The sequence below is a fragment of the Pongo abelii genome, chromosome 16, assembly GCF_028885655.2.
Source record: "Pongo abelii isolate AG06213 chromosome 16, NHGRI_mPonAbe1-v2.0_pri, whole genome shotgun sequence".
Classification (NCBI taxonomy): domain Eukaryota; kingdom Metazoa; phylum Chordata; class Mammalia; order Primates; family Hominidae; genus Pongo; species Pongo abelii.
In genome coordinates, this window is record NC_072001.2 from 4,722,630 (window position 1) to 4,750,086 (window position 27,457).

Sequence of the window (27,457 nt, forward strand, 5' to 3'; positions counted from 1 at the left end):
TAAACATTTTACAATATATATCAAATTATTATAATGTAGAAAATGCATAATTATGCAATTTTTATTGGTCAAAAAATCAATGTTATGTACACATGCATATATTCACATAAGTGTGTATATACACATGTATAAAACATATAGATATATATCAATTACATATGTTGTTATATATATACTTGTGTGTGTATATATATATATACACACACACATATCAGTGACAAAATCCTAGTAAGCTTCAAACTAAACAAGAGAAAATTATAAAATGATAACTATTAAAAAATCAGGAAACAAATGAGTATTTAATACATGCTCAGCAATATTCTAAGTTACTCAACAGCAAAGTACATGTTTTAAAAGTAGAAAGTAGATACATTAAACCATATTACAGTTTAGGAATTATGGCACAGAGTGTTTACAGCTTTCGAGTCAATACATACCAAAAACTTAAAATTTTGAATTAAAATAACATTAGGTTTTATTATATGGGGCAGAGGCTTAGTGTTCTGATAAAATTATTGAGTTTGAATTTCTTTAGAATCACATTTGAAAACTTCACAGGATATGGAATTATAAAGCAGAAAACATACGACATCTGGATGTGGTGTTTCTGCGATTTCTAAACCAAATCCCAATATCTCCACTACTCTCACACATTTTAGACAAGACTCAAAATGGAAATTAGAAAATGTTTAACATAGAGTTCCTTAAAAATCACAGACGGTCCTATGTCCTCAAAAGCAATAAAAGAGCAAGCAGCCAGGTCCTCCAGTCCCTTGCAAGCCATGCAAAGGGTTTGATTTTCTTTGTAACTTAGATGAATGATCGTTGAAGTGGAAGTCCAGTCCTAGAAAACTGAAGAGCATGGGGCAGAAGATGTCTGTTTCTAATAAAAGCAAGAGAAAGAAACCAGGGCTTCTCAGAAAAGATTTCCATTGGAGTATAGCTTCGCAAACCACACTTTAAGATCTGGCTTTCTCCTTGACCTTTGGACATCTCATCTGTGTCATCTGCCTTATTCACTCCCACCTCTTTGGATGTTTGGCTACTATCTCCTATCTCCTCACACTCTGGGGCTTTTTCTTTTTCTCAATGTAGGTGATCATGTTTAGCTTAGAGAACAGCCAAAGACTCTGTATTAGAAAAAGTAATATGACTTATGCTGTGATTTTCCAATTACTACTTAGTACTGTGTTCAGTGGAAAAAAAAAGAACATTATAAAAGAGTCTAAAAATGTAATAACAAATACTATTTCCTCACAGAAACGTTATGATATTTAAAAAGTTTTCTAAATTTGTGGGTCCTTAGCTCCACGACGCAGTGCTGCTGAATCCAAACTTGGTGGTGGTTGGCTGGGCATGGTGACTCACACCGCTGATCCCAGCACTTTGAGAGGCCAAGGCAGGCATATCACTTAAGCCCAGGAGTTAGAGGCCAGCCTGGTCAACATGGCTAGACCTAGTCTACGGGTTGAGGTTGGTGAGGAGGGGGAAAGTTGCTGGTAGTGGGAGGTGGTAATGCGATTATAAGGTGTGGGCAATCATATTTTGTACCTCTAAATTTGTGGAGTTACCACTAATATAAAATTAAGGATACATATCAGCTGAAGAATGAAAAACATTTATGTCGAGATGAAACCTCCTCGTGGGGATCCGCAGCTGCAATACCGCCAGGCATCAGCATTCCACCTCTTCTGCCTGGCTGCAGCCCCACCAGGAGCCCGGCTCCAGCTGGGGCTCTGTGGCAGGTACTAGACCCCAAAGGCGCAGGCTAGGGTTTCCTGCCCTCCGGGGTGTCTTCCCACTCCCCGGACCCCAGGCAATTCAATTCATTCATCAAGTGCCACTGCAACTGTCCAAGCTGGGGCAGCAGGTCCCACAGTCACCAGCCAAGACCACTGCTCCAGAACACGTGGGCTGCTTTCCCCGGGGGAAGGACATTGTTTTTCCCAGCCATGAATAAATCCTTCCCTGTGCATCCTGTTTCCCATTGCCACTGACTTCGTGTAAACTCAAGTCCTGAGGACACAAGAGAGACCCAGGTCTGGCCCCGTGGATACGCTTGGTGCCACGGCTTCCACCTGATGGACGGGTGCACTCTACAAATCTCAGGGACCACCACACCTAGGAGACAGAAGGACCCTGTGAGACGCACCCCCAAAGCAACCAACCAATCCAAGAAAAAAAAAAATCACGTCTCAGGGCTCCGTTGGTTTTCCCACTTGGGCGGTCCTGACCCCCTGTTCTAGCCTGGCCCAAGCACCCTCCACCTCACCCTGGCCTGCTCAAAGTTGCCCTGTCTACCTGAGCAGAGCCTCCTTCTCCAAGGCTCTGTCTCTCTTGCTCTACAACTCCCTTGCCATCTCCCTTTCTCTATTTCCCCCTCCACCTCTCCCTCTTCTGTCACCTTCTGTCTCTCTCCTCCTCCACCTTTCTCTCTCTCCCTACATTTCTATCTCTCCATTCCAGTCTCCCTTGCTCTCTTTCAAGCTGTGTCTGTGTCTTTGCCTGTATGTCCTTTTGTGTGTGTCCGTTTGTGTGCTTGTGTGCCTCTGTGCGTGCCCCCGTGTGTATCTGTGTGTGTGTCGGGGTGGGTTTGCTCGTGGTGTTGGTGTGGTGTGTCTGGATGTCCGTCAGCCCCTCTTTCCCGGCATCAGGCTGCCGGGGCTCTAGTGCCAGCGTGGGGCAAATCAGGGCCTTCCTTTCCCGTTGGCCATGGGCGGGTACTCGTCGGGACAAGCGACGATGGTGTGGGCATTGTGAGAAAAAGGGCTGGGCAGGCTGTTCCCCCCTGGGCAGCCCTGGCGTCTCTGGGTGTGTGGGGGAAGAGGGGGCCTTGCAGGAGGGGCAGTGAGGGATCCAAAACAATTCTTCTGCGGTAAGGCAGAGGACTGGAGGGGATCCCAGAACTGTGGGCCCCGGGCCCTGACACCTCCGAGCACACCCTGTCCTGAGCCGGCGCAATGTGTTGGAAGCTCGGGAGCTCGTGAGCCGAGGGAAGGCCTGGAGAGTCAGCGAAAGGGAGGCCTCCTGGTGGGCCTGGAGCCAGGGCAGGGGACTGAGGCATCACAGCCTGATGATGCATTCCTGTTTCCTGCAACATGAGGAGTCTCCAAAATGGCTTGTTTGGAAACTGCAAAGGAGAGCGAAGACACAATGCTGCTTTTCCATGCTTTGCTGGAGGTTTCTGTGTCCCCACAGAGCTCGGGAGACAAACAGTCCACATGGTCACGCTTTCAGGGGCCAGAGACCAGTGAGCAACAGGCCACCTTGCAGAGGGCAAAGGAACGTGGAATCCGGAATCATGGTTCACTTGGCTTGAGTGTGACTCCTGTGTGGATGGGAGTATCTGCCTCATGTTCTGTTGCAGGCTTAGCGTGGGGATATGCCATCTGTGAACCATGTGGATGAAAAACAGACAACCATTCGAGTCTTGGCTCTGCTCTTTGGGGAATTCGCTCATTCCTTGGGAGGTAGAATTCGTCTGAATCGCTCCCAGATGAAATAACCCAGGCTGACAATCCCGAGGGCCGGTGAGGGCACCGTCGGCCTACACGGCCTTTGGCCGAGCACTCAGCCTTCACTGGGCACCCAACATTTTCCCAGAGTTCGAGGTCCTGCTAGTCCTGGAGGCAGAAGACAGCTTTTCTCTTTGCCTTCCTTTCTCTGTTTCTTGCTCCTTTTCTCCCTCTGTCCATCCTTCCCTCTATTCTTCCTTCTCTCCCTCTCTCCCTCCCTCTGTTCTTCTCTCCTTCCCTCTCTCCCTCCATCCATACCTCCATTTCTCACTCCTTCCCTCCCTCCATTCTTCTCTTTTTCTTTCCCTCCCTCCCTCCATCCCTTCCAAGTTCCCTCCATTCATCCATCCTTTCCTCCCTCTGTCACTCCCTCTCACTTTGTCTGCGTTCCTTTCCCCATCTCTGCCTGGCTTCCCTCCCACCTAGAAAGAGCAGAACCACAGTTTGTGAGAGATCTCGGGGTCTACATTTAGTTGCCAGGCACTCCACGTGATGCCAGGGAGTATGGCAGGACACGGGTGCGCGAGTGATGGTGGAGCGGGGAGGCAGTGGAGTTGAGCCGTGGAAAAGAGAGCAGGCCTGACCACTGCCCCGGCCGGTGTTTCCCGGGGTGGAGATCTCCGCCTACACCACTGAAGAACGGGTGTCGGGGGGGTACAAGGCGTAGGGGGGCTGGGGAAGGGATGAGAGCCCTGCCTGGGCTGGTCAAAAACCCTAGCTGGCTGCCCGCGGACCCGCACATGTGCAGTAGACGGCCCATCTCTGAGTACCTGTGCTGGCTCTGAAATCCCTGAGATACTCAGAAAAGAATGACAGCCCTCCTTTCTGTGGAGTCTCTTGCTGGACCTTGACTCAGGAATCCTAGACAGGTCAGCTGGAAGGGAAGACACAGGTCTCCATACCAAGCCAGAGGTTCACCGAGAAAGAAGGGCCACCCCCCTGTCCCCATCGTTTCCCAACCCTGCGTCCTAAAGCTCCTCCAACTGAGCCCAGTGTTCTTCCTGGCTGAGGAGTGGTTCCAGAAAAGTGGGCTCTTCCACGTCCTTCAACTCCCCCAGTGGCTCCGTTGCTAGGAAAGGATGTGCCTTTTGCTGAAATTCTGGGATCGACAGGAGTTCATATAGCAGGGTGGGTGTGAGTGTAGATGAACCCTACAGCTCCTGGAGCGGTTGGGAGGGTGTCTGGATGGCTTACATCTGCTTCTGACATGCAGAGGCCTCCATGGGCGTGAGCTGCGGAGGTAGATGTTCCTCGGCTTCGCATCCCCAAGTGCCCTGGTGACTTGGAGACCCTGGCCCCAGCCCCAATACGGACTCATGTGGGACGTGTGCGGTGCAAGCACACCTTGCTCCTGTGACTCAGCCTGAGCGGCTCAAGTTGTCCCACTGAGCAGGTACCCAGAAGACCGCCTTGCTGTGGGTCCTGGTCCCCCTGCCATCTGTTTGACTCAGTGTGAGCGGCACAAGCTGTACCATTGAGCACACACCCAGAAGGCCACCGTAGTGTGGATCCTGGTCCCCCTGCCATCTGTTTGGCTGCTGAGGTCACCCAGGTGTCTGAGGGTGGGTCAGCGCCACTTCCAAAGGAGCCAGGACAGCAAACCCAAAATCCCCATGTTCCATGGCAGGTTGGGAGATTCCCTCTGCCTGGGAAGCCTCGCTGGGCTGCAGCAGAGGAGTGACCCTTGCTGCCTGGCTAACGAAAGCCCCCTGTACCCCACGCCCTGGTGGGGGTGAAGGTGACCAAGGAGGGAGGATGGCACCCTTGTGGGCCACATTGCACAGGCCGTCTGCATGCGTGGGTTCCGTGCCACCCTGGCCTGGATGCCTGAACCTTCGATTCTGACATGAAATCTGAATCCTGGACTCTAAAAGGCAGGTCTCTCTGACCAGTTCAGGAAAGGGTTCCACTCAAAGCACGCTGGCAGGACATCTTTTCGTTCAGGTTACAAACAAGTCCCTTTGCCGTCCTCGTCCTCAGGCTTCCGTGGGGAAGGGGCTGTCAGAAGGTGTCGGGAGAGCCATCGCAGGGGCACCTGGCTGGAATTTCATGGAGAGACAAGGGCAGAGAGTGGCCAGCAGCGCCCGTGTGCCTCAGTTGGTCTTTGTGCTGCACGCAGGTCCATTCAGGAGTCCGACCCATCCAGTGGCACTTATAAAGACGCACCAGCTTCACCCCTTCACGAATATGCATGAGTACCCAAGGGCCATGGATAACCCGCCCTCTGAAGCCAGAGACCACAGACACAGGGCCATGTGTGGTAGGTGAAGGTGGGGCCAGATCGGCCAGGAAACGGGGTCTTCTGGGGCTGGCTTTCTGAGTTCTCCAGAATTCTATGGAAACTAGAATTTTCTCTCTGGGCTCACACACGATTTCAGGGAGAAATCACTTTGGAAGGGTGGAGTGTAGAACTGAACATCCATGATAGTCTTGAGTTTTCCATGCCGTCTCCGTGAAGGCGGCAATGCCTGTGGGTGTCGCTGTTGCCGTGATAGTCTCACACACGCAGGTGTGTGGATCGCATTCATTTTCTTTTTTTTAATTTTATTTTTTTTATTTCTGCCTCTTAAAGTCAATAATAAAGTCACAAGTGTAAAATGAATGCATTTAAAAACATAAAAATACATTTCAATGACAAGAAGTATGCAATGATCATGAAAATCTACTGTACACTTTGCCAAAGTCAAAGAATGAAAGACATTACGGAAAACCCAATCTTCAAATATATCCTTAACAAAAACTCTCTCCTGCATATTAAAAGCATCATCTAAACATCAGTTCCAACCGAGAAAAAAAAAACAGCAGGGTAGATGGGACAGACAACTTTCCCCAGGTTTTCCAGATAAAAACATGTGGTCACCAGGAATTCAAGGTAACTTCATAAGCCACAATTAATTCAGAATAAAATGAACATTTCTGACAGATGACAACAGTATGATACTGATTTTTTTCTTTCCTAGATACAAATCATATGGGGCATTTCTTAGCAGTTTAGTAATCATCTAAGAATAACTGTAGAAATAACCCCAATTCCACCATCCTAGCCACTGGTACAAAACAAATAACCTTCCATTGATACTGCCTTTCACATAAATAAAATATCCTCACTTACTTGGAACAATTTCATGCTTACACATGATCACAAACACTTGTTTTCAGATGTTGTGGAATTATTGGGGCTGAGATTTTTGAAAAAATGTCTTAATCTTAGCAGAGAGATAATAATCCTTTCACTATACTTTGATTGGGCTTCCTTAACCAAATATGAGCAACTACTGTAATAATAATCCTGGTGGTAATCCATGATACTCTCAAATTTTTCCCTTTAAGAAATATATAATCCATGTAACTCTAGCAAATATGTTACATTGCACACTTTCTTAATAAGGAATGGCTGTTTTCAGGCCTTATTCGGAAAACAAACAAGCAAACAATGGCAATTACTACCTGTTTTTTATCACTGATAAGCTACAATAAAGCTCAAATATGGACAGTTTAATTGTGTGATATTAAGTAAAAAATGAAAACCATTATAGTTTTACCAAAAGAAACATAAAAAATATGGGAAGAAGTCAAATGAGCATGGCATGAGTCCCAAAGATTACACTATGATTCTGAACAGGATTTTCCAAACAAAAGGTGTCTAGATACAATTTCTGTGAATATTTCATGTACTAGAAAGTTCCAAAGCAAGTGTAGGCTCAGCCCTACCTTGTCAAGGATAAATATTCAGGTAAACTAGAAGTTCCATCTGCTAAAGTGCATCTGCTGACCAGGTCTACCATGGCCCTGCTACTTACAGACATCTAAGAAAGTGGTCTCACTCATGCTCATTCACTTGTTCTGTGGCCTATCAAGAGTCACACATAACGATGATTTTGCTTTTTTAAAAAAACCAAATACTTTATACAGTGAACTATAGAAAAAACAATTCTAAATATAATTTAAAAATTCTAGAGAGTGGGCGCAGCCAAGATACCCAAATAGGAACAGCTGCAGTCTACAGCTCCCAGCATGACTGACGCAGAAGACGGGTGATTTCTGAATATCCACCTGAGGTACCGGGTTCATCTCACTAGGGAGTGCCAGACAGTGGGCGCAGGAGAGTGAGTGCAGCGCACCGTGTGCAAGCCAAAGCAGGGCTAGGCATTGCCTCATTCAGGAAGTGCAAGGGGTCAGGGAGTTCCCTTTCCTAGTCAAAGAAAGGAGTGACAGATGGACCTGGAAAATTGGGTCACTCCCACCCTAATACTGCACTTTTCCAACGGGCTTAAAAAACGGCACACCAGGAGATTATATCCCGCACCTGGCTCGGAGGGTCCTACACCCACGGAATCTCACTGATTGCTAGCACAGCAGTCTGAGATCAAACTGCAAGGCGGCAGCGAGGCTTTGGGAGGGGCGCCGCCATTGTCCAGGCTTGCGTAGGTAAACAAAGCAGCCGGGAACTTCGAACTGGGTGGAGCCCACCACAGCTAAAGGAGGCCTGCGTGCCTCTATAGGCTCCACCTATAGGGGCAGGGCACAGACAAACAAAAAGACAGCAGTAACCTCTGCAGACTTAAATGTCCCTGTCTGACAGCTTTGAAGAGAGCAATGGTTCTCCCAGCACGCAGCTGGAGATCTGAGAACGGGCAGACTGTCTCCTTAAGTGGTTTCCTGACCCCTGAACTCCAAGCAGCCTAAGTGGGAAGCAACCCCCAGTAGGGGCAGACTGATACCTCACAAGGACGGGTACTCTTCTGAGTCAAAACTTCCAGAGGAACAGTCAGACCGCAGCATTTGTGGTTCATGAAAATCTGCTGTTCTTCAGCCACCGCTACTGTTACAAAGGCAAACAGCGTCTGGAGTGGACCTCTAGCAAACTCCAACAGATCTGCAGCTGAGGGTCCTGTCTGTTAGAAGGAAACTAACAAACAGAAAGGACATCCACACCAAAAACCCATCTGTACATTACCATCATCAAAGACCAAAACGAAATAAAACCAAAAAAATGGGGAATAAACAGAGCAGAAAAACTAGGAACTCTAAAAAGCAGAGTGCCTCTTCTCCTCCAAAGGAATGCAGTTCCTTTTCAACAACGGAGCAAAGCTGGAGGGAGAATGATTTTGACCAGTTGAGAGAAGTCTTCAGATGATCAAACTACTCTGAGCTACAGGAGGAAATTCAAACCAAAGGCAAAGAAGTTAAAAAACTTTGAAAAAAATTTAGACGAATGTATAACTAGAATAAACAATACAGAGAAGTGCTTAAAGGAGCTGATGGAGCTGAAATCCAAGGCTTGAGAACTACGTGAAGAGTGCAGAAGTCCCAGGAGCCAATGCAATCAACTGGAAGAAAGAGTATCAGTGATGGAAGATGAAATGAATGAAATGAATTGAGAAGGGAAGTTTAGAGAAAAAAGAATAAAAAGAACGAACAAACCCTCCAAGAAATATGGGACTATGTGGAAAGACCAAATCTACTTCTGATTGGTGTACTGGAAAGTGACGGGGAGAATGGAACCAAGTTGGAAAACACTCTGCAGGATATTATCCAAGAGAACTTCCCCAATCTAGCAAGGCAGGCCAACATTCAGATTCAGGAAATACAGAGAACACCACAAAGATACCCCTCGAGAAGAGCAACTCCAAGACACATAATTGTCAGATTCACCAAAGTTGAAATGAAGGAAAAAATGTTAAGGGCAGCCAGAGAGAAAGGTCGGGTTATGCACAAAGGGTAGTCCATCAGACTAACAGTGGATCTCTCAACAGAAACTCTACAAGCCAGAAGAGACTGGGGGCCAATATTCAACATTCTTAAAGAAAATAATTTGGACCCAGAATGTCATATCTACCCAAACTAAGCTTCATAAGTGAAGGAGAAACAAAATACTTTACAGACAAGCAAATGCTGAGAGATTTTGTCTCCACCAGACCTGCCCTAAAAGAGATCTTGAAGGAAGCACTAAACATGGAAAGGAACAACTGGTACCAGCAACTGCAAAATCATGCCAAATTGTAGAGACCATCGAGGCTAGGAAGACACTGCATCAACTAACGAGCAAAATAACTAGCTAACATCATAATGACAGGATCAAATTCACACATAACAATATTTACTTTTGATATGAACGGACTAAATTCTCCAATTAAAAGACACAGACTGGCAAATTGGATAAAGAGTGAAGACCCATTAGTAGGCAGTATTCAGGAAACCCATCTCACGTGCAGAGACATAGATAAGCTCAAAATAAAAGGATGGAGGAAGATCTACCAAGCAAATGGAAAACAAGAAAAGGCAGGGGTTGCAATCCTAGTCTCTGATAAAACAGACTTAAACCAACAAAGATCAAAAGAGACAAAGAAGATCATTATATAATGGTAAAGGGATCAATTAAACAAGAAGAGCTAACTATCTTAAATATATATGCACCCAATACAGGAGCACCCAGATTCATAAAGCAAGTCCTGAGTAACCTACAAAGAGACTTAGACTCCCACACAGTAACAATGGGAGACTTTAACATCCCGCTGTCAACATTAGACAGATCAACGAGACAGAAAGTTAACTAGGATACCCAGGAATTGAACTCAGCTCTGCACCAAGTGGACCTAATAGACATCTACAGAACTCTCCAGTCTAAATCAACAGAGTATACATTTTTTTCAGCACCAAACCTATTCGAAAATTGACCACATAGTTGGAAGTAAAGCTCTCCTCAGCAAATGTGAAAGAACAGAAATCGTAACAAACTGTGTCTCAGACCACAGTGCAATCAAACTAGAACTCAGGATGAAGAAACTCACTCAAAACTGCTCAACTACATGGAAACTGAACAACCTGCTCCTGAATGACAACTGGGTACATAACGAAATGAAGGCAGAAAGAAAGATGTTCTTTGAAACCAATGACAACAAAGACACAACATACCAGAATCTCTGGGACACATTTAAAGCTGTGTAGAGGGAAATTTATAGCACTAAATGCCCACAGGAGGAAGCAGAAAAGATCCAAAATTGACACCCTAACATCAGATTTAAAAGAGCTAGAAAAGCAAGAGCAAACACATTCAAAAGTTAGCAAAAGGCAAGAAATAACTAAAATCAGAGCAGAACTGAAAGAAACAGAGACACAAAAAACCCTTCAAAAAATTAATGAATCCAGGAGCTGGTTTTTTGAAAGGACCAACAAAATTGATAGACTGCTAGCAAGACTAATAAAGAAAAAAAGAGAGAAGAATCAAATAGATGCAATAAAAAATGATAAAGGGGATACAATCTCCAATCCCACAGAAATACAAACTACCATCAGGGAATATTACAAACACCTCTATGCAAATAAACTAGAAAATCTAGAAGAAATGGATAAATTCCTCGACACATACACCCTCCCAAGACTAAACCAGGAAGAATTTGAATCTCTGAATATACAAATAACAGGCTCTGAAATTGAGGCAATAATCAATAGCTTACCAACCAAAAAAAGTCCAGGACCAGATGGATTCACAGCCGAATTCTACCAGAGGTACAAGGAGGAACTGGCACCATTCCTTCTGAAACTATTCCAATCAATAGAAAAAGAGGAAATCCTCCCTAACTCATTTTATGAGGCCAGTATCATCCTGATACCAAAGCTGGGCAGAGACACAACAAAAAAGAGAATTTTAGACCAATATCCTTGATGAACATTGATGCAAAAATCCTCAATATAATACTGGCAAACCAAATAAAGCAGCACATCAAAAAGCTTATCCACCATGATCAAGTGGGCTTCATCCCTGGGATGCAAGCGTGCTTCAATATACACAAATCAATAAATATAATCCAGCATATAAACACAATGAAAGACAAAAACCACATGATTATCTCAATAGATACAGAAGAGTCCTTTGACAAAATTCAAAAACCCTCCATGCTAAAAACTCTCAATAAATTAGGTATTGATGGGACATATCTCAAAATAATAAGAGCTATCTATGACAAACCCACAGCCAATATCATACTGAATGGGCAAAAACTGGAAGCATTCCCTTTGAAAACTGACATAAGACAGGGATGCCCTCTCTCACCACTCCTATTCAACATAGAATTGGAAGTTCTGGCCAGGGCAATTAGGCAGGAGAAGGAAATCAAGGGTATTCAATTAGGAAAAGAGGAAGTCAAATTGTCCCTGTTTGCAGATGACATGATTGTATATCTAGAAAACCCCATTGTCTCAGCCCAAAATCTCCTTAAGCTGATAAGAAACTTCCACAATGTCTCAGGATGCAAAATCAATGTACAAAAATCACAAGCATTCTTATACACAAATAACAGACTAACAGAGCCAAATCATGAGTGAACTCCCATTCACAATTGCTTCAAAGAGAATAAAATATCTAGGAATCCAACTTACAAGGGACATGAAAGACCTCTTCAAGGAGAACTACAAACCACTGCTCATTGAATTAAAAGAGGATAGAAACAAATGGAAGAACATTCCAAGCTCATGGGTAGGATGAAACAATATCATGAAAATGGCCATTCTGCCCAAGGTAATTTATAGATTCAATGCCATCCCCATCAAGCTACCAATGACTTTCTTCACAGAATTGGAAGAAACTACTTTAAAGTTCATATGGAACCAAAAAACAGCCCTCATCGCCAAGTCAATCCTAAGCCAAAAGAGCAACCTTGGAGGCATCACGCTACCTGACTTCAAGCTATACTACAAGGCTACAGTAACCAAAACAGCATGGTACTGGTATCAAAACAGAGTCATAGATCAGTGGAACAGAACAGAGCCGTCAGAAGTAATGCCACATATATACAGCTATCTGATCTTTGACAAACCTGAGAAAAACAAGCAATGGGTAAAGGATTCCCTATTTAATAAACGGTTCTGGGAAAACTGACTAGCCATATGTAGAAAGCTGAAACTTGATCCCTTCCTTACACCTTATTCAAAAAATAATTCAATATGGATTAAAGACTGAAACATTAGACCTAAAATCATAAAAACCCCAGAGGAAAACCTAGGCATTACCATTCAGGACACAGGCATGGGCTAGGACTTCATGTCTAAAACACCTAAAGCAATGGCAACGAAAGGCAAAATTGACAAATGGGATCTAATTAAACTAAAGAGCTTCTGTACAGCAAAATAAACTACCATCAGAGTGAGCAGGCAACCTACAAAATGGGAGAAAATTTTCAAAACCTACTCATCTGACAAAGGGCTAATATCCAGAATCTACTATGAACTCAAACAAATTTACAAGAAAAAATCAAACAACCCCATCAAAAAGTGGACGAAGGACATGAACAGACACTTCTGAAAAGAAGACATTTATGTAGCCAAAAAACACATGAAAAAATGCTCACCATCACTGGCTATCAGAGAAATGCAAATGAAAAACACAATGACATACCATCTCACACCAGTTAGAATGGCAATCATTAAAAAGTCAGGAAACAACAGGTGCTGGAGGGGATGTGGAGAAATAGGAACACTTTTACACTGTTGGTGGGACTGTAAACTAGTTCAAACATTGTGGAAGTCAGTGTGGTGATTCCTCAAGGATCTAGAACTAGAAATACCGTTTGACACAGCCATCTCATTACTGGGTATATACCCAAAGGACTGTAAATAATGCTGCTATAAAGACACATGCACAAGAATGTTTATTGTGGCACTATTCACAATAGCAAAGACTTGGAAACAATCCAAATGTCCAACATTGGATTAAGAAAACGTGGCACATATATACCATGGAATACTATGCAGCCATAAAAAATGATGAGTTCATGTCCTTTTTAGGGACATGGATGAAATTGGAAATCATCATTCTCAGTAAACTATCCCAAGGACAGAAAACCAAACACTGCATGTTCTCACTCATAGGTGGGAATTGAACAATGTGAACACACGGACACAGGAAGGTGAACATCACACTCTGGGGAATGTCGTCGGGTGGGCGGAGGGTGGAGGGATACCTGTAGAAGATATACCTAATGCTAAATGTCGAGTGCTGAATGGGTGCAGCACACCAGCATGACACATGTATACATATGTAACTAACCTGCACATTTTGCACATGTACCCTAAAACTTATTGTATAATAATAATAAAAATATTCTAGAGAGTTAAGATAACCTCATTTTTTAAAATACTGAAAATGTAAAGGGTCCATATAAAAAGTTGTGTTAAGTACTACTTCCTGTTTTAATAATTCACTTGCTTTGCTCTTAAAATCTCTATGAGAGAAGTCGATATTTTACTCATGTCTTTTGGAAAGAGATTCAAAAGCAAAAGTAGCTGTGCTGTGAAATTTCATGAAATTTGTGGGATTTTTACAAGCTAAATTATTCAGTATTTTGTATTGTTATTACACTCATATATTTCCTGGAATATAAATACAGCAACCCAGCAACAGTGATTGCAACAAAATTAAGGTAAATAGGTCTGCAATCATTTGATTTCCTTATTAGATAAATGAAGTTTTCATAGAGGAAATGCAAATTCAGATCAGGTTACATAAGTTTAAGTATCATTTAAACCTTATATAAAATTAAATCTAACCCTCACATCTGCAAATCTGTAAGGAATCACTGTCAGGAATCTACAGGACTTAGCTCGTATTTATATTGGACCCACACTTAGAAATTTCATAAATGATGAGATGCAGGCCAAGGGGATTCCTCAAAGGGCTCCACCCAAAAGGAAAGGAAAGAGAGTTAAACAGAGAATTACCACTTACGTATTTGTGGGTAATCAGCTTATTCCTCAGCCTCTAGACAGTGAGGAGGATGAAAAAATTGGAAGAAGATAGCAAAGAAGAGGAAGAAAAAGATCACAGTGAAGCGATGAAGCCAGAGGAGTAACCTCAAAATTTACTGAGAGAAAAAATCATGAAACTGCCCATCCCTGAATCTTTAAAAGCTTACTTGACATATTTTAGAGACAAACAACTTAGATCAAGAAGAAAGAATGCCTACTGATAATTCCTTTAGTCCTGAAAATGTAGCATTTGTGAGGAGTTAAAAGAATTATTTCTTTCATCAGTGCAAATTATAGTGGAAAAAATATCACTTGTTACTCTCAGTAACTTAAATTATGTATTGAGTGAATAAAAAAATCCCTTGTATAAAATCTATTTCTCTTTAAATCTTGGAAAACTGTTGTTTTAGCTCAAAGTGATTTCAAAGTGGAATGCAACAGTAGTCAAGACTTGTGTACCATAAATTCTTTTCTGATTCCTTACGAATCTTGTTCATTTTCATGTAGAAAACGAGAGCGAAACTACAGAGAAAAGAAACGCCCAGTGCATCACGGCCTGACGATGGTTTTCTGTTTCCTAAGACATGGGGAGTCTCCACTATGACCTATTTCCAAAGAGGAAACTGGAAAGGAGAGCGAAAACACGATGCTGCTTTTCCACTATTCTCTGGAGGTTTCTGTAGCCCCACAGAGCTCGGGAAACAAACAGTCAAAATGGTCACGCTTTCGGGGGCTAGAGACACATGAGCAACAGGCCCCCTTGCAGAAGACAAAGGAACGTGGAACCCGAAACCATGCTTCAGTCGGCCTGAGTGTGACTCCGGTGTGGGCGGGACTATCCACCTCGCGCTCCGTTGCAGGCTCAACGTGGGGCTATCTCATCTGTGAACCATATGGATGAAAAATGAACAATCACCCGAGTCTCGGCTCATTGCTCTCTGGGTAATTCGCTTATTCCTTTGGAAACGAAATTCGTCTGAATCGCTCCCAGATGAGGTAACCCAGGCTGGCTATCCAGAGGGCCAGTGAGAGCCCCGCAGGCCGACGCGACTGTGGGCCGAGCACTTAGCCTGCCCTGGGCACCCAACATTTTCCCGGAGTGCAAGATCCTGCTGGTCCTGGAGGAAGAAGACCGCTTTTCTCTCTGCCTTCCCCTCTTTGTTTCTTTCTTCCACCCTCCCTCCCTCTTTCCCTCCGTCCCTCCCTCAGTTCCTCCCTTTCTCCCTCCCTCCCTCCTTCCCTCTCTCCCTCCTATCCCTCCAAACCTTCCAAGGTCCCTGGGTCCATCCGTTCTTTTCTCCCTCCATCGCTCCCTCCCTCTCTGTCTCCGTTCCTCTCCCCTTCTCTGCCTGAGTTCCCTCCCGCGTATAAAGGGCAGCACCCCGGTTTGCGCTGGGTCTCGGGTCTGCATTTAGCTGTCAGGCACTCCACGGTGATTCCGAGGAAGCTGGCTGGGCAAGGGTAGGCGAGTGACGGAGGGGTGGGGAGACAGAGGTGGTGAGACGCGGAAAGAAGAGTAGGCTTGGCACCTGCCCAGGCCAGTGTTTCCCGGGATGGAGGTCTCCGCCCGCCCCACTGAAGAACGTGGCGGGGGCGCAAGAGGGAAGGGATGAGAGCTCTGCCTGAGCTGGTTAGAAAACCTAGGCTGCTGCTTGCTAACCCGCGCATGAGCAGTAGACACTCCATCTCCCGGTACCTGGACGGGCCCTGGGATCCCCGGGATGCTCAGGAAAGAATGACAGCCCTCCTCTGAGTGGAGTCTCTCATGGGACCTGGAACTCAGAGATCCTAGGCAGGTCAGCTGGAAGGGAAGACACGCCTCTCCATACCGAGTCAGAGGTTCACCGCGAAAGAGAGGCCGCTGCCCTGCCCCCACCCCGCCTCGACCCCGCATCCTAAAGCTTCTCCAGCAGAGCCTGGTGTTCTTCCTGGCTGAGGTGTGGTTCCAGCAGAGCGGGGTCTTCCACTTCCTTCAGCTTCCCCAGTGGCGCCGGATCTAGGAAAGACTGTGCCTTTTGCTGAAACTCTGGGGTTGACAGGAGCTCATCTAACAGGCTGGAGGTGAGTGTAGACGAGCGCCCCGGCTCCTGGAGCAGTTGAGAGGTGCCTGGATGGCTTGCATCTGTGCTTGATCGGGAGGCCTCCGGGGTCGATAGCTTCGGAGGTGGAGGTGCCCCGTCTTTGGTTTCCCACACCACCCTGGCGACCTGGGGCTCCAGACCCACCGCGGACTCCAGTGGGACGTGGGTGGTGCAAACACACCTTGCCCCTGTGACTCAGCTTGAGGAGGCCCAAGCTGTCCCACTGAGCATGCGCCCAGCAGGCCACCGTGCTGCAGATCCTCGTCCTCCTGGCATTTGTTGGGGTGCGGAGGCCACCGAGGTGTCTGAGGGTGGGACAGTCCTACTTCCAGAGGAGCCAGGGCAGTGAACACAAAATTCCCACGTGCAATGGCAGGTTGAGAGATTCCTTCTGCCTGCACAGCCTTGCTGGGCTGGAGCGGGGGGACGGCCCTTGCTCCCTGGCTCACGAAAGCCCCCTGTGGGAGATCCCCAGGCATGCAGGGCGTGTGTGGTGCAGAAAGCCCCGTTCCCCACGCAGAGATGTGGGTGAACTCGATTGAGGAGGGAGGAGAATGACACCCACTGGGGTTGTTAATTAGTAACCACAGTGATCTCAAAGAGCTCAAATGAAAGGAAGAATTGCACGTCTCTCACTTTAAGTAAAGAGCTAGAAATGATTAAGCTTACTGAAGATGTAAAATTTCATCGCTAGAGAGACGTCAACACTTGGCTTCAAAACTTCAAAGGATGTGCTGACTGTCTTTGAGGACCACTATAGTTGGTGACTTTAAGTTACAGCCAATGCTCATTGACCACTCTGAAAATCTCAGGGCTCTTAAGAATTATTCAAAACCTATTCTTTCTGTGCTCTAGAAATGGAACATCACAGTCTGAGTGACAACACAACTGTTAACAGTATGGCTTACTGAATATTTTAATCCCACTATTGAGACCTACTGCTCAGAAAAAAAAAAAAAAAAAAAAAAAAACAATGAGTCCTTTAAAGGGATTGCTGCTTGGCCTGGTGCAGTGGCTCACACCTATAATCCCTGCACTTTGGGAGGCTGAGGTGGTTCGATCGCCTGAGGTCAGAAGTTGGAGACGAGCCTGGCGAAGATTATGAAACCCCATGTCTAATAAAAATACAAAAAAATTAGCCGGGCATGGTGGTGGTACTTGAAATTTCACCTACTTAGGAGGCTGACACAGAAGAATGGCTTGGACCCTGGAGGCGGAAGTTGCAGTGAGCCAAGACCACGCCACTGCCCTCCATCCTGGGCAACAAGAGGGAAACTATATAAAGGAGAAAAAAAATAAAAAGGAAAGAAAAGAAAAAAGGAAAAAAAGATTGCTGCTTATTAATAACTCTCCTAGCTACCCAGAAGCTTAGATGGAGATGTACTTGGAAATTAATGTTATGTTCATGGCTGCTAATACAATATCTATCCTTCAGCCTGTGGATCAAAGAGTGGTTTTGACTTTCATGTGTTTTTATTAAATAATAAATGCATTTTGTAGAGGTATAGCTGTCATAGATAGTAATTTCTTTGATGAGTCTGGATAAACTGAATTGAAAACCTTTTGGAAAGGTTTCACCATTAATCTCTTCATGACATTTCAGACTACTCCCATGAATCACAAATGTCCTTAATAGCAAATGCCATTAAGAACATTTGTGCTTGATGGGAGGAGGTTGAAATATCAACATTAACAGGAGTTTGGAAGAAGTTGATTCCAACCCTCATGGATTACTTTGAGGGCTCAGGATGTCAGTGGAGGAAGTCCCTACAGATGTGGTAGAAATCGCATGACAATGAGAATTAGAATTAGGGCCTTAAGATGAGATTAAATTGCTGTAAACTCATGATGAAACTTGAACAAGTGGGGAGTTGCTTCTTATGGATGAGCAAAGAAAATATTTTCTTGAGATGGAATCTACTCCAGGTGGAGAAGCTATGAACATTGTTGAAATAACAACCAAGGATTTAGAATATTCCATAAACCTAGTGAATAAAGCAGCAGCAGGGTTTGAGAGGGTTTACTCCAGTTTTCAAGGAAGTTCTACTGTGGATATAATGTTATCAAACAGCATCACATGCTACAGGGAAATCTTTTGTGAAAGGAACAAACTTCATTATTTTAAGAAATTGACACAGGTACCCAAATTTCAGCAGCCCCCATACTGATCAGTCAGCAGCCATCAACATAGAGGCAAGACCCTCACTGTAGAGAAAAGAAAGAGAGATCAGACTGTTACTGTGTCTATATAGAAAGAAAAGACATAAGAGACTCCATTTTGAAAAAGACTTGTACTTTAAACAATTGCTTTGGTGAGATGTTGTTAATTTGTAGCTTTGCCCCAGCCGCTTTTCCCCAGCCACTTTGCCCCAGCCACTCAGACCCAACCGGGAGCTCACAAAAACATGCGTTGTATGAAATCAAGGTGTAAGGGATCTAGGGCTGTGCAGGACGTGCCTTGTTAACAAAATGTTTACAAGCAGTATACTTGGTAAAAGTCATCACCATTCTCTAATCTTAATAAACGAGGGGCAAAATGCACTGCAGAAAGCCGCAGGGACCTCTGGCCTTGAAAGCGGGATATAGTCCAAGGTTTCTCCCCATGTGAAAGTCTGAAATATGGCCTCATGGGATGAGAAAGACGTGACTGTCCCCCAGCCCAACACCCGTTAAGGGTCTGTGCTGAGGTGGATTAGTAAAAGAGGAAAGCCTCTTGCAGTTGAGATAGAGGAAGGCCACTGTCTCCTGCCTGCCCCTGGGAACTGAATGTCTCAGTATAAAACCAGATTGTACATTTGTTCAATTCTGAGATAGGAGAAAATCCGCCCTATGATGGGAGGGCAGACATGTTTGCAGTAATGCTGCTTTGTTATTCTTTACTCCACTGAGATGTTTGGGTGGAGAGAAACATAAATCTGGCTTACGTGCACGTCCAGTCATAGTACCTTCCCTTGAACTTAATTGACATAGATTATTTTGCTCACACGTTTTTTGCTGACCTTCTCCTTATTATCACCCTGTTCTCTTACTACATTCCTTTTTGCTGAAATAATGAAAATATAAGCAATAAAAACTTCTCCTTATTATCACCCTGCTCTCTTACTACATTCCTTTTTGCTGAAATGATGAAAATAATAAGCAATAAAAACTTCTCCTTATTATCACCCTGCTCTCTTACTACATTCCTTTTTGCTGAAATAATGAAAATAGTAAGCAATAAAAACTTCTCCTTATTATCACCCTGCTCTCCTACTACATTCCTTTTTGCTGAAATAATGAAAATAATAAGCAATAAAAACTTCTCCTTATTATCACCCTGCTCTCCTACTACATTCCTTTTTGCTCAAATAATGAAAATAATAAGCAATAAAAACTGAGGGAACTCAGAGGCCGGTTCCTGTGCAGGTCTTGGTATGCTGAGTGCCGGTCCCCTGGGCCTACAACTGCTTCTCTATACTTTGTCTCTTTGTATTATTTATTTTCTCAGTCTCTCGTCCCACTTGACTAGAAATACCCACAAGTGAGGAGGAGCAGGCCACCCCTTCACTCACCAGCAAAAAGATTATGACTTGGTAAGGTTCAGATATTCATTAGTATTTTTCAGCAATGAGGTATTTTAAGTTAAGGTATGTACATGGATTTTTAGACATAATGTGATTACTAATTAACTAATTAATAATTATTAAATACTCATTAGACTACAACACAGTTTAAGCATAACTTTTATAAGTACTGGGAAACAAAATGTTTATGTGACTAATTTGATTTTATCATTTGCCTTATTGTGGTTGTCTGGAACCAAACCTACACTATCTCTGAGTATTCTTGAAAGTTTTTGGTTGTTCTTTGTTTTGAGAAGGGGTTTCGCTCTGTCACCCAGGCCAGAGTGCAGTGGCATGATCATAGCTCACTGCAGCCTCAAACTGTTGGGTGAAGTGATTGTTCTACCACAGCCTCCTGAGTAGCTGGGACTACAGGCATGCAGAACTATGCTTGGATTTTTTTTTTTTTTGAGATGGAGTCTCACTCTTTAGCCCAGGCCAGAGTGTAGTGGCTCTATCTCGGCTCACTGCAAGCTGTGCTTCCTGGGTTCATACCATCCTCCTGCCTCAGCCTCCCGAGTAGCTGGGACTACAGGCGCCCACACCAGGCCCAGCTAATTTTCTGTATTTTTAGTAGAGATGGGGTTTCACCGTGTTAGCCAGGATGGTCTCGATCTCCTGACCTCGTGATCCACCCGCCTCAGCCTCCCAAAGTGCTGGGATGACAGGAATGAGCCACCGCACCCGGCCTGTCTTTTCTTAGTGGCACAAGCCCAATGGAGTGTGGTGTGTCTGATCTACGATGCTTTTGAACAGTGTAGAAAGTGTTGCTGTCTGTATTTAATTTTTTCCTACATGTATGGCCGCGATCGATCACAAGATCAATAAGCCCTTCTCCTTATTCTACTTCCCTTTCTAGCAATGGAGAACTTTGATTGGATTTTTCCTGCCTACAGGCAGGAATCAGTCTGCTGTTTTCTTTTTTAAATCCGAGGGGACTGAGCCTGAGGGCCTGGAGCACGACCACCCTCCCCCAACCCCCAACTGGTGATTGTGGTGGTGGTGGTGGTGGTTTTGTGTTCCAGCTTCTGTTCTGTTGTTGTTGTTGTTGTTGCTGCTGCTGCTGGTGCTGTCGTCGTTGTTTTGGTATTTTACAGACTTAGGGGGTGTACCTGCTTGTTTGTTAGATCCGCATACTACTGCCTCCGGTTGTAGAAGTGGACCTCCAGTGTATCCGATACCCACGTGGCGAACGTTGTCTCTGACGGGTGATTTATTCATCCCTCGTCCTCCTGTTGTCCTCCTCCTCCCTTTTGGAGTGTCTGTTATTTCCATCTTGATGACCGTGTGCGTACCCACTGTTTACCTCCCACTTTTAAGCAGAAGGCAGTTCACTGGGTACATACTTGCTTCCAGCTCTATCCATGTTGTGGGAAAAGACGTGAAATCACTCTTTTTTGTGCCTACACCATTAGAGAATTTTAACTTTCTTGGTGATTGTTTTTCTTTTTTCTTTTCTTTTCTTTCCTCCTCCTCCCCCTTTTTTTTCATTTTTTTCAGCTGGGCTCTCCTACTTGTGTTGCTCAGTTGATCAGGTTGGTCTCCTGGCCTTGACACTTCTCCCGTCACATCCACCGCCTGGTTGTTGAAATGAGCATCTCTTGTAAAATGGAAAAGACAAAAAAAATAAAGAGAAAGACAAAAAGTATGGGGTGAACGTTTCTCTTGCCGCCTCCCAGGGTGTACCTTGGACCCGATAGGAGTGAGGGAGCTTGCCTGGGTGGGTTTTCTGTGCTAAATCCTCCCGGGGGCCTCCTTCCCTCTCCCGCTTGTCCCTGCTTCTCCCCCAGCCAAGGCTCCCACTGCCGCTGTGGGATTTTCCATGGGAGAGGTATGGGAGAGGACTGATGCACCTTCCAGATCTACATCCTGCCAGACGTCTCTGGCTCAGCATCCCCCACCGGCTGCCTGCCATCTTCCAGCGAGCTCTGAGGCTGATGCCCCGCCCCCGTTCATGTCCCACCACCCTCCCCTGGCTGGCCGTTGCCTGGTGACACCAAGGGAACTGCGATGACGCTTTCTTTTTTCTTTTTTTTAAATTTTATTATTATTATACTTTAAGTTTTAGGGTACATGTGCACAACGTACAGGTTTGTTATATATGTATACGTGTGCCATGTTGTTGTGCTGCACCCATTAACTCGTCATTTAGAATTAGGTATATCTCCTAATGCTATCCTTCCCCCCTTCCCCTACCTCACAACAGTCCCCAGTGTGTGATGTTCCCCTTCCTGTGTCCATGTGTTCTCATTGTTCAATTCCCACCTATGAGTGAGAACATGCGGTGTTTGGTTTTTTGTCCTTGCGATAGTTTGCTGAGAATGATGGTTTCCAGTTTCATCCATGTCCCTACAAAGGACATGAACTCATCATTTTTTATGGCTGCATAGTATTCCATGGTGTCGAATCCTCCAGTGAAGACTTCCACCAGATGCCCCGGGTGGGCCGGATGGGATGAGACTGGACCACCCCGGACCATGCTGTTCTTGGGGGTATGTTGACATACAGGGTGGACTGGCAGCCCCAGCATAGTAAAGGGTGTCCAGGTATGGAAATGTCACATAGGATGTCCTCAGTCCCGTCAGCCTGCCGTCAGCTTCCTCAGGCATGAAGACAACTTCCCATCAGAACCTCTTTTCTTTCCTTTATCCACCACACACATGAGATGCATGAGAGGGAGAAACAGCTCAATAGATACTGCTGACCTTCATTTGTAGAATCTTCAGTCATCTACACACAGACAGGTGAATAGACAGGTATCCAAATCAAACACCATTTCCGCGTCCTCATGGTGGGATTGGTCTTTCTCTTTCTCTCACACACACACACAATTTCCACATCTAGTTCACAAACCACACTAATGTACCGTTTTCACAGTACGCAGTCTGAGTAAAACCCACCCCACCCTCCACCTGGCAGTTGACAAAACTCCTTCTCTACAATTTATAAAAAAGATCATCTGGGCTGGGCACAGTGGCTCACACCTGTCATTCCAGCACTTTGGGAGGCCAAGGTGGGTTGATCACTTGAGGCCAGGAATTCAAGACCAGGCTGGCCAACATAGTGAAACCCCAACTCTATGAAAAATAGAACAATTACCAGTTCTGGTGGCATAGGCTTTTAATCACAACTATTCAGGAGACTGAGGCAGGCGAGTTGCTTGAATTAGGGAGGCCGAGGTTGCAGTGAGCTGAGATCATGCCATGGCAATTATTGAGACAGAGCGAGACTCTGTCTCAATAATAATTATAGTATTATTATAAGATTAGTTTTGCGTGGTAATACCTGCCTGTAGTCGCAGCTACTCGGGAGGCTGAGATAAGGAGAAGAACACTTGAGACCCCACAGGTCGAGGCTTCAGTCAGCTGTATCCTGGGCAGTCACCAGTCAAGGAGATATGCCCCTCCCCGTTTTCTTTTCTTTTCTTTTTCTTCTCTTTTCTTCTCTGTTCTCTTCCCTCCCTCCCTTTCTTTCTTTCTTTCTCTTTCTTTCTTTCTTTCTTTCTTGCTTCCTTCCTTCCTTCCTTTCCTGCCTGACTGCCTTTATGACTTTCTTCTTTCCTCCCTTCCTCCCTTCCTTCTTTCCTCCTGCCTCAGCCTTCCAAAGTACCAGGATTACTGGCGTGAGGCCCCATGCCTGCTTGGCCTAAAGAGACACGCTTTGAAAGTGAGACACAGACAGCGCCTTCCAGTGATCTGATTGATTGATTGACTGATTTAGAGGCAGCGTCTCACTCTGTCACCCTGGCAGTGGTGCCATCATAACTCACTCACTGCAGCGTGGATGCTCCTGGACTCAACCGATCCTTCCACCTCAGCCTCCAGAGTAGAGTACCTGGGACCACAGGCACGCACCACTGTGCCCAGATAATTTTTATTTATATATTTATTTTTTTCCCGAGACAGAGTTTCTCTCTGGTTGCCCAGACTGGAGTGCAATGGCGTGAACTTGGCCCACCACAACCTCTGCCTCCTGGGTTCAAGCGATTCCCCTGCGTCAGAATCCCCAGCAGCTGGGACTGCAGGCATGCGCCACCACGTCTGGCTGATTTGGTATTTTTAGTGCAGACAGGGCTTCTTCATGTTGGTCAGGCTGCTCTTGATCTCCCGACCTCAGATGATCCGCCCTCCCCGGCCTCCCGAAGTGCTGGGATGGCAGGCATGAGCCACCGAGCCTGGCCTTCATTTTCCAATGTTTTTCCACAGATAGGGTCTCATCATTTTGTTGCAACCCTCCTGACCTGGTGCCTCAAAGTGCTGGCGTGACAGGCGTGAGCCACTGTTCCTGGACTCCGGGGAATGATTCACGACCATGACCACTGTACTGATTCTTTCTTTCTTCTTTCTTTCTTTCTTTCTTTCATTGATGATTTTTTTATTATTGATTGATTGATTGATTGATTGATTTTGAGATGGAGTTCCGCTCTGGGCGAGGTGAAGTGAGGCGAGGTGCAATGCTTTGAAAGCCGCAGCACCGCCTTCTGAAGCCCCTTTCAAATGCACAAAGCCCTATTCACTTCCTGGACTTGGAGCTGATGCCTTCCATTGCCTTGGGTTTCTCTCCATTCAGAAGTTTTACAGGCACAACCCCACCCAGAAGCTGGCTATGGCTGAGGATTACGGGATGTGGTGGGGCTGGAAACTCTTTCCCCCATTGTTGCAAGCTCAGCCAAGATATCCCCCGACCCCCATCGCTTTCTCACCCTTTGAGATCCCCTCCCTCCACCACCTTGGAGGCTGATCTCTTACTTTAATTTCTGTCTTTCTTCCTTTCCTGCGTTTGAGGAGTGTGTGCCGGAATGAGGGTGTGTAGGGGGAGGGGGCGTGGGGTGGGGACAGAGGGGAACGTCCTAAGGGTCGATTTAGTGTCTTGCCTCTTTCACCGCCACCACCGAAGTTGAAAGAAACAATCAGTTAAATACCGCGTGTTCTCATCCATAAGTGGGAACTTATAGATGAGAGTTCTGCGTGGGCAGAACGAGGGACACGAGAGACGCGGGAGCCTACTTGAGGGAGGAGGGGTGGAAGGAGAGACAGCTTCAGGAGAAACCAAAACAAAACAAAACATGAAAACTGTCAAGTACTGCGCTCAGTGTCTGGGTGATGAAATCATCTGCACACTGAACCTCCCATCAGAAGTTTACCTATGTAACAATCTTGCACATGTATGTTTGAACAAGAAATGAACGTTAGAGGAGAAAGAGAGAGAGAGGGAGAGAAGGAAAGAGAGAGAGAGAGAAGTGAAACGAAACACCACCTCCTTGACCTGAGTCAGGGGGTTTCCGGCCTTTTGGGGGAACATTCAGCGACAATGTAGTATTTGGGCCTGTTCTTTCTTTTTTTCTTCATTTCTTTTTTTTTGGACTGAGTCTCTCTCACTTTGTCACCCAGGCTGCGGTGCAGTGGCGCTCTCTTGGCTCACTGAAACCTCTGCTTTCTGGCTTCCAGTGATTCTTCTTCAGTAGCTGGGATTACAGACACGCACCACGACAGACGGCTTATTTTTCTATTTTTAGTGGAGATGGGGTTTCTCCATGTTGGCCGCGTTGGTATTGAACTCCTGACCTGAAGTGATTTTCCCTCCTGGGCCTCCCAAAGTGCTGGGACGACAGGCCTGAGCTGCAGGGATTTCAGCCTTTAAAAGCGCCGGCCCTGCCACGTTTCGCTGCGGCCCTTACACTCAGAATGACGTGTCCTCTCTGCCATAGGTTGACTCTTTGTGTCCCCTATGCCATTGCACTCCAGCCTGGGCAGCAAGAGCGAAACTCCATCCCCCCAACTTCCCATGCAAAAAATGAATAAATAAATAAAATGTCTACACATGACCTATAAGTGCGTGTTCCCATGAGTGATTTCTAATAAATGCCACTGTACACTGAAAGCAGTGGCTCACGTCTGTCATCCCAGCACTTTGGGAGGCTGAGGTGGGTGGGTCACGAGGTCAGGAGTTCAAGACCAGCCGAGCCAACATGGTGAAACCCCATAGGGCGCGCTGGGGCAGGCACCTGTAATCCCAGCTACTCGGGAGGTTGAGGCAGGAGAATCACTTGAACCTGGCAGGCAGAGGTTGCAGTGACCTAGGATGGCACCACTGCACTACAGCCTGGACGACAGAGTGAGATTCAGTCTCTAAATAAATAAATAGAAAGAAAGAAAAGAGAAGAGAAGAAAAGAAAAAAAGAAAAGAAAAGAAAACCAGAAAAGAAAGAGAAAATGAAAGAAAAGGCACTATATCGCTACTCGGCTAGGACCTTCTCTCTTTCTGTGTTTCTCTCTGTCTCTCTCTGTCTGTCTTTGTCTTTCTCTATCTGTCTCTTTCTCTGTCTGTCTCTTTCTTTCTCTCTAACTCTGTCTCTCTCTCTGCCTGTCTCACTGTGTCTGTCTTCTGTCTAACTCTCTTTCTCTGCCTGTCTATCTCTCTCTGTCTCCCTCCCTGTCTGTTTCTCTCTCTCTCTGTCTCTCCCTTTCTGTCTGTTTCTCTGTCTCTGTCTGTCTCTGTTTCTCTCTGTCTCTCTCTGTCTGTCTCTGTTTTTCTCTGTCTGTCTCTCTCTTTCTCTTTCTGAGTCTCTCTGTCTGTCTCTCTCACTCTCTCTCTCTCTCTGTGCCTATCTTGTCTTACTGTCTTTCTCTACCCGTCTGTCTCTCTCTCTGTCTGTCCCTCTTCCTCCCTTTCTGTCTTTCTCCCTCTCTCTCTCACTCTCTGCCTGTCTGTCTCTCTTTCTGTCTGTTTCTGTCTCTTTGTCTCATCTCTGTCAGTCTCTCTTTCTGTCTGTCTCTGTCTGTCTCTCTCTGCCTGTCTCTCTCACTGTGTCTGTCTTCTGTCTTGCTGTCTTTCTCTGCCTGTCTGTCTCTCTCTCTGCCTGCCTTTCTGTTCTCTCTTGCTCTGTCTCTCTTTCTGTCTGTTTCTCTCTGTCTGTCTCTGTCTGTCTCTATCTCTGTCTGTCTGTCTCTCTCTCTTTTATTTTTTTTCACATGGAGTCTCACTGTGTTGCCAAGGCTAGAGTGCAGTGGCACCATCTCGGCTCACTGCAAACTCCACCTCCCAGGTTCACGCCATTCTCCTGCCTCCCGAGTAACTGGGACTATAGGCGCCCACCACCAAGCCCGACTAATTTTTTGTATTTTTATTAAAGACGGGATTTCACCGAGTTAGCCAGTATGGTCTCGATCTCCTGACCTCGTGATCCACCCGCCTCAGCCTCCCAAAGTGCTGGGATGACAGGAATGAGCCACCCTGCCTGGCCTGTCTCTCTCTTTCTTTCTTTCCTCTCTCTCTCTCTCTGTGTGCCTATATTCTGTCTTACTCTCTTCTCTGCCTGTCTGTCTCTCTCTCTCTGTCTGTCTCTCTCCCCCCCGTCTTTTTCTCTCTCTCTGTCTCTCTCACTCTTGTTCTCTCTGTCTCTCTCTCTTGCTGTTTCTCTCTGTCCGTCTCTGTATGTCTCTTTCTCTGTCTGTCTCTCTCTTTCTTTCTCTCTGTCTCTGTCTCTCTCTCCCTCTGCCGTCTCTCTCACTGTGTC